Source organism: Natator depressus, chromosome 28, assembly GCF_965152275.1.
Source record: "Natator depressus isolate rNatDep1 chromosome 28, rNatDep2.hap1, whole genome shotgun sequence".
Taxonomy (NCBI): Eukaryota; Metazoa; Chordata; order Testudines; family Cheloniidae; genus Natator; species Natator depressus.
The window spans coordinates 6,789,511-6,797,618 of NC_134261.1; the positions used below are offsets into that span (position 1 = coordinate 6,789,511).

General features: G+C 51.3%; 1 non-coding gene across 1 annotated transcript; it reads right to left on the reverse strand.

The window, feature by feature from the left end:
* Nucleotides 1–1,789: 1,789 nt before the first annotated feature.
* Nucleotides 1,790–1,863, reverse strand: TRNAT-UGU (transfer RNA threonine (anticodon UGU)). Its single transcript has one exon. It is a non-coding gene; the product is annotated as a tRNA-Thr (tRNA).
* Between the last annotated feature and the right edge of the window lie 6,245 nt (nucleotides 1,864–8,108).

The following is an 8,108-nucleotide window of genomic DNA, read 5'->3' on the forward strand; positions in this document are numbered from 1 at the left end:
CGAAATCCCAGATTTCTCAAATAATTCTTTTTGTTCCGTATTTCTTAGTTTTTATCTCAAAAGGTAGCATCCTCATAGTCTCCCCCAAACACCCTGGGACCTGCCCAAATAATTAAAATGCCCCTGTTCTCAGCAAGGCCACGACAGTGACCCACAGCTAGAGTGTCTAGGCCAAGCTGTTCTGAAGGAGGCAACTCAAACATTTTCTCTCCGCTTCCCTTGGCAAGGTCTGACTGGGAAAACAAAATCCCCCACATGGAAAATTTTCTGCTGAGAAACCAATACTGGTCTGTTTGGGGACTTTGATTTGAATGGATTATTATTATTCTTTTCTGATCTCTGAATTATTTCAGTTCAGTCTTTGTCCTCCAGATGTGTTGCCAGGTGTTGAAGTGCCGGGGAGAGAGGCCAAGTCATACCGTCTCTTCCCCTCTTCCAACTTGCTAGGAAGTTCCTCTGCTACGTTGTGAGTCAAGCAGTGTCCATTGTCTCCGGGCTGTCTCGGAGGAGTCCGCATTGTACACGGTTCCTGGGAGAGTCCTTGGGAGCGTGGATACCTTTACTGGGCCAGCAGCTAGTCTGGCTCCTCCAGCGTCGCACCGGAAAGGCTGGTGGTGGCCATTTCCCAGCCTCATCACATATTTCAGTGATGCACCCAGAGCAAAACTCCACCACTTCCCAGACACGGCTAGCACACACCATCCACCCAGGTATTAGCCTTCAACAGATCACGACTTTTACAATGATAGCTCGCCAGGCCGACTCTGTACAAATCCTACCTTAATTCTATGAGAGTGGTGACTATGGGGCTTCCAGGGTGCTGCTTTGAGCACAGCCTGCCACCCCTGGGCTGACACTGCAATGGAGACGTCCCCGTAGAGTCCCTCTCTCCCGGGACAAAGATGGCAGCAGGGCTGGCCTGGGTCACCTGACGTGGGCTCCTGGAGCTCAAGCCGTGGGGCTGAAAAGTGGGGTGCAGATAGCGGGGTTCCTGCTGAAGCCTGGGTTTGGAAACCCTCCCCCCTCGTGGGGCCTCAGAGGTTGGGCTCAAGCCCATCTGTCTCCACTGCCATTTTATAGCCCTGCAGCCCCAGCCCCAGAAGCCTGAGTCAGCTGCCCCGGGCTCTGAGACAGGTGCCCTGGGTGTTTTAATCGCTGTGCAGACATAACGTTAGGATACGTCTACAGTGCAATGAATCACCCACGGCTGGCCCGTGTCACCTTAATCCAGGACAGCGGCTTGGGCTGTAAAGTTGCAGTGTACGTGTCTCGGCTCAGGCTCAGGACCCTGCTCTAGGAGCCCAGGAGGTTGGGCGGGAGTTTGGCAAGTGAAAAAGGTAAAACCGCAGTGAAGTATTCCCCTGGACTCAATGACATGTCTCCATTTCTCTGTCTGCTTTGGGGCAGGGACAAAAACAGGTCCTCCTGCATTCGTTATTTCAAAGGGAGGTTTAGGATTTTCATTCTCAGACACGGTGCACAAAGCAGGACTCAACCCTTGGCGGAAATTAAATGAGCCGCCCACAGATTCTGGCAGCCCCAATGAGCCACTTGGTGTGAGAGCTCGGACCTGCCCCTGTCCCAGAGGGAGGGGGTCATCTGCGAGGGGACTGCACCACTGACCTATCAGCCCTTCACACCCAAACTTTCAGTCACTCTATTATCAGTGCCTGTGAGTGTAATTTAAAAAACAAAACCAGCATCACTGGGCTAGACCAAAGGTCCGTCTAACTCTGTATTTTGTTTTCTGACAGCAGCCAGTACCAGGTGCCCCGAAAGCCACTCAACAAGGCACCCCTGGGAGTTGAACCCAGGATCTCCTGTTTACAAGGCAGGTGCTTTAGCCAGCTAAGCCATGGTGCCCGTCTCTGGCTAACGTATGGTGTCTGCCCACCCCTGACTCCCTGCCAACCCCCCGCACGGCCGGACAAGCGTTGCTTGTGTTGGATTCTGTAAAGCAGAGAAGCAGGTGAAGTTTTGCTCCCAAGGTGTGTGTGTGATTCTTTGGACAAGTCTGCGCTACAAAATTAGGTCAGTGTAATGACATTACTTTGGGGGGTAAAAAATTTAACCCCCCTGAGCAATGCCGTTATACCAACCTAATCCCAGTGTAGATAGCACTGGGTTAACAGGGGGATTCTTCCCACCCCACTCTGCCTCCTTGGCTGAGGCCTGATGGTCCACCTTTCGCTCGCTCCTCTCTCCCCGAGGCCTCAATGCCGGCTGCTCGTGCCTCTCCGCCCCTTACCCCACGGTCTGCCTGCCACCCACACTTCTCTGCCCCTCTCCTGAGACAAACTCTGCCCGCCACCCACACCTCTCTGAGCCCTCCCATGAGACCTGCCCAGCCTGCCACACACTCCTCTCTGTCCCCTCCCCTCACCTGCCCTGAGGACCGCTCACACCTCTCTGCCCCGCCCACGAGGCACCTGCCGGAGGAAGTTGTGGCTCTTTAGTTTCAGTGCCTGAGCATCCTGGGCCCCAGTGGGAGCCAGGCTACGTCTGCACGACAGAGTTATGCTGCTTTAGTTAAAGCGTTTTAATTAAGCCGCTGTTGCATGTCCACACTAGGCTGCTTGTGTCACCGGAGCGCATCCAGGCTAGCAGCTCTTGGATCGCCCCAGAGAGCAGTGCATTGTGGGTCGCTATCCCATTGTGCAACTGGCCGCAGGGTGCTGTGAGAAGGGCTTGCAATGCCTCGTGGGCCGGTACAGCATCACGAGAGGCAGGTTTCTCTATCCCATTGTTCCATGGGCATCCGACTCGATTGCCAGCTGCTTTTCAACTGCCGTGGGTGTGGCGGGCAGAGAGTGTGTGTGTGTTGGGGACAGACAGTGTGTGTGTTCGGGGAGTGTGTGTGTTGCGGAAGAGTGAGTGTGTCGGCACGCTGTCCCTAAGTTCAGACAGCTGCTGGAAGCAACCAGTCCTGAGTCAGGGGGAGGGGGACACCCCAGTCCTGAGTCAGGGGGAGGGGGACAGCCCCGACATCAGCCCCCACTTCCCGCACTGGCTCAGCACAGCCCAGCTGTCTCTGTCACATACACTCACACACACGCTGCTGCCTGCCTGGCTGTGTGTCGGGGTGCAGGAACACGGGGGTTTAGAGGGCCACGGGCCCAGCACTTTTTACCAGCCGTAAGGGTGGACAACGGAGGGGGGAACACGGTGGAGTCTTGGGGGGGACGAGGCGTTCTGTGGCTGTGGCCTCAGGGGGAGGGGTGTGGCGAGGCATCAGGGAGAAGGGGTGGAGTGAGTGAGGGGCCTTGGGGAAAGGGGTGTCATGGGGGCACCACAGTTCAGACGCCGGTGGCCCCCCCCCGTAAGGAAGATTCTCCCACTGTTATTAGTGCTGGTTAAGAAGAGGGGAAAGTATCTGCATCTACCAGCCTTTTATGGCTGTACAAGAATCAGGGACAATACAGAGGAACCCACCTGCAAGTGCCAAATGGCTGGACTGGCTAATGCAACCTGCAGAAGTCCATGGCACACTGGGATATAGAGTCGAGTGTACATCACCATCATTATTGCAAAGGGATAATGATAGGAAGGTTCACAATTGACGAAGTAGTTACATGCAGAGCTCATTGGCTATTCCTGCTCATTAGCGTCACTGTGGACTGAGCCTTTCCCCCTCTCTGTCTCCCTTCTCAAAGATCAGAAGTACCTCGAGCAGGGATATGACTCCTTCACACACCCGCTTAGATTTCAAGATGCTGGGAAGGTGCCTGGAGACTGTGCAATAATCAAAGCTCTGTCCAGTGACGAATAGCCAACTGTGGGCATGTTCCCACCTTAAATCCCAGGCTTTATACCCTTTAAAACAAAGAGACTTGAGCAAATAATTTAATTTTTTGCTTGCTACTGAGCCAAACCGAAATGATAACAACAATAATATTTCCGGTTGACTCAAGGTGCATTTTTTGGAGAAAGTTCCCTGAAAAAGCCTAGCATCAGCTGGAAACTGTCACTTCCCTCATGGTCTTTTGGTTAGAATGGGTTCCATTCCCGGTCAGGGAAACTTTTCATCAACACATATCGAAACAAGCAAGCTTTTCTAGACCCTCAGAGCAGAAATTAGGCACGTTCCCAATGTGGATGGTTTATACAAATAGAGCTGTGCGAATCATTTGTTGTTTTGCTTTCTAGCGAGACAAACCAATAACTTCATCACCATCCTCATCATCATTCACGTAGACCCCAGATGTAGACCCTGAAACATGTAGACCCTGAAACATCATTCACGTAGACCCTGAAACAAAGCTAAAAAAAATTTCACTTTCCTCAAACCAAAATATTTCAGTAAATAAAACAGTCATCCAGAAAACCTTTCGCCCAGGGCTATAGACAAGTCTTTGGAATTAACCGTCTGGAGAGAAGGCTCATTAGCCTCTTAATTGTGGGTTAAGTGGCCGATCGATTTCTAGCCCTCTGTCCAAATGCCCAAAGTGGTGTGCTTGTTTCACACAAAAATAAATGATGTTGAAACCTAACGCTGCGATCACGACACAGCATTGTGATTGTAAGGAAAGGAGAAAATTTCGACGGAGTTCAACAGAAGGAAGGTTTTCTCATCGGCTTCTAGCAAATGCTCAAAGTGCTGACGGTTCTCGGAACTTCCAGACGTATCGGCCAGAATTTTCCAAAGGTCTGGCACTGGCCCCCACCTCTAGAGCCAGATTTTCCAAAGGTCTCAACACACTGAGTGCTGAGCTACCTTGAAAAATAGCTGGTTCAGATCGTGGGTGCTGGACGATATGGTTCACGGTGCAGGAGTCTGAGGTTCACCGTTACCTTCTCATAAAGCTGGATGTCTGGATTCTGCCTCAGCCCTGGTGCACGTCTTTTCTTCACATAATAAGTCAGCGGTAAGACGGGAACACCTCGCTCAAGGGACTCCAGGAAACCTGCAAATTGCTCTCAGGGTGATTGTGTATAAAAATGAACTATGCTGTAGAAGGGCCCTAGAATTGGTTAGAAATATGGCCTCTTGGCCTCCCCAAACAGCTCATAACACTAAAGAAAACAAGGAGTGTTAAACGCATGCTTTTGTGGTGTCTGAGTGGTCTAAGGCACCAGACCTCGAACTTTCTTTTCTCCTCACTTGGGTGTTCTGGAGGCTTGGGTTCAAATCCCACATCTGAAAAGCGACAGTCTTTCAACCCCCAGCAGCGTGTGTGTAGACGTGGGATCGTTTCAACTCAAGAACTAGCACTAAGGGATAATAAATTTATCACTGAAGTGAAAAATGCACTGAGGTGATGGATAACGGGGTTTGTAGAAACAAGCTGGGAAAAACCAGCCAAATAAACGTGACTGCACAAACTTCCCACCTCAGAGACTTGTTGCCGGATTTCTACTGCATTCATAGCCAGAGTCACTTCAAAACTAGCCCCAGAGTAGGCCACTCTGTTTATTGAACCAAAGATGGTTTATTAACACATTGCTCTATACCTTTGAAAAGCATCACTATCTGGAGTATAATTCGATGGTGGATGTGAGCAGCTTTGCCATTTTCTTTTTGTAGCCGGCACCTGCCCACCTCCAGTCTTGTTTTCAGTCACATACCAAGGCAACGTACTTACCAAATGTCACACAAACTTGTCCATTCCTCCCCGTAATCAATCTATCTCCAGAATGTCAAAACGAGGCAGAGCACTGGGAAAGTATCACAAGAAGATCCAATTAAAAACTTGCGTCAATCAAAGCTGAGATGCAGACACAGCCTATGGTACAGCTGGTGAAGTCCCAGGGACACACTCCCGCTAGGGCTGGTTCTGAAATAACCGCAGAAGCAGATCAAAGAGAAGGAGCCCATGTGGGAGCTCTGGGCAGCTGCCTTCTGAGTGCATCACTCCCCTGGGAGGTGTTTCACAAAACACAGCACTTCCCCTCTGGGAGAGAAACAAACTCTCTCCCCACCAGTCACTGTACTTTCCATGGGGCCGTTTGTCCTGAGGGACCTGGATCTCTCGGGCTAGTCCATGGTGACTCATAAAGAGCCATTTGGGGAGCAGGAGTCATCCCAATGGAAATCTCGTCACTTCTTTCTCGGTGCCACCTTCTCAGCCCTGGCTTTGGGTGCTTTGGATTCGGCTTTAGCCTTGTTCTCTCCTGTCTTGATTTTAGGTGGGATCTTGACCACCGTCTGGGTCTTGGCAGCTTAGAACTTTTGAGGGCTTTTCCCTGCATTTTTTGGTCCTGCTGCAGACACCACCATCTAACGACTATTCCTGGAAATGGGATGGTGGCATTTCCGGGGATCCTGGCAGCTCTAACCAGCTTCTAGGTGGCTATTTTCCTTCTCAAAGCCACTGGCTTCTTCTCATGCCTTGTCCTGGGAGCCCAGATGTTGTCTGAATGTGAAGGAGCCAAGATGCTGGTGTCCTTTCCCTCACCAAGGAGTCTTTGCTCATCAGAGTCCTGAACTCCAGCTGGATGTGGTTCTTGTTCTTCTACACAGCATAGGCCCTGGAGAACTGGGATCTGCAAATGTGCATTCATATTATACTTTTGTTTAATTGATGAAAACATAAACTAGACACTTAGAGGATGGGAACTGATTTCAGCTGCTGGACGGGTTAGCTGGGTTTTTATTCTTTTGCACAGGAAAACGCTGAGCGTTCAAATTCATTTCAAGGATCCCGATTCAGTGGAACTCCTGCACATACTGGAAATTGATACAAATATGTTTTCATTTAAAAAAGGCTTCTAAAGGGGTACGTGGATGTAAACAAAGGACGATTTGAGCTGCAGTCAAACACGCTACCACTGAGCTATACCCCCATGACATTTGCATAAGCAAGTCAGTGATCTTAAGGATTTTGAAGGACAGGCCCTGCTCAGAGAGCTCCTCTTCCACTCCCAGACCACAGTGGTTTAATACTGGGGTTCGATTAAGCTTTAAAGATGCATGTAGACACCCCAGTCTGCACCCCCACGGAGACAGCTTCTCCCACTGACATTGCTACCGCCTCTCCGGGGGGTGGATAAACTACACGGAGGGGACAGCTCTCGCCCATCCCCTTAGAGCATCTTCATTAACGAGCCGCAGCAGTGCAGAGGCATTCGTGCGGCTGTGCCACGGCAGCATTTCGAATGTCGCCTTGCCTCAGAGGAAGACCAGACTGGCTCCATTTGGCACCTCGGATGGCAAGACGCCCACACTGACTGCTGTGCGGTTGTGTAAGCGTGTCCATGGCTGAACCGCAAGAATTCCTGCCCGTTTCCCTGCCGGCTGGAGCACGAGGAGAGCGTGTCTGTGGTTGAGGACGTTGCTGTAGATTGTCCATTCCCTGCCTTGACAATTCAGACGGTCCCTGTCCCCAACGTACCCCCAGCACCTCTGTGATTCCAACAGCAGGTTTCCTCTGGGGCACTGAGATTTTTGGGGGAGTTGGTGGCTCCTTTCCTTCCTCGCCCTGGAGGAAACTCAGCTTTTTATTCCATCCTTGATGATTCATGGAATAACAAGAGCGGCATGAAGAAAGAGGAGAGGGAACGTCTCACGGCCGGGGGGAAGGTGGCCGTGTCCCCTCTGTCTGGCCCTTGCCGGAGAGAAGGTTTCACTGGAATTGAATGCCCTGGCTCAGAGGAGAGACACAGGAAGATTTTGCTGTTCATGGAGCCACACAAAGGAAATGTTTCTCTGTGTGGAAATGAGGAGGGAAATGAAACACCCACATGGTGGCACCTCAGGCATAAGGGAACCCTGTAGGATTGGACTAGGATACGTTCTCAAGCAGCATGTTTCTTACTTTACCCATCTGTCAATTTTGATTATTATGGATGGAAATATTTTGCCATCGGGTTGTGTGTTTACACCAAAACTGACAATTACCAACAAATACGTCGTTCTTCCGAGCCTGCCTAGTCTGCAGTTGGGGGGTTTCGAGGGACACAGTCACTCTCCCCAGGCCCCAGGCCAGGCCTGTGCTCTCCATGCTGCCCACTTCCCACCCTGCTGGGATCCTTCCCTCATCCTCCCCCCCCCGCCCCGAGAACTCTGCCCCCCAGCCCCGCTTCTGGGATCATCTCCCCTCCCCTGCTGGCAGGCTCCCGCCCCGTTCCTTTCTTTTCCGGCCTCCCCTCTGAGCAAAAGCTCTGCCCTC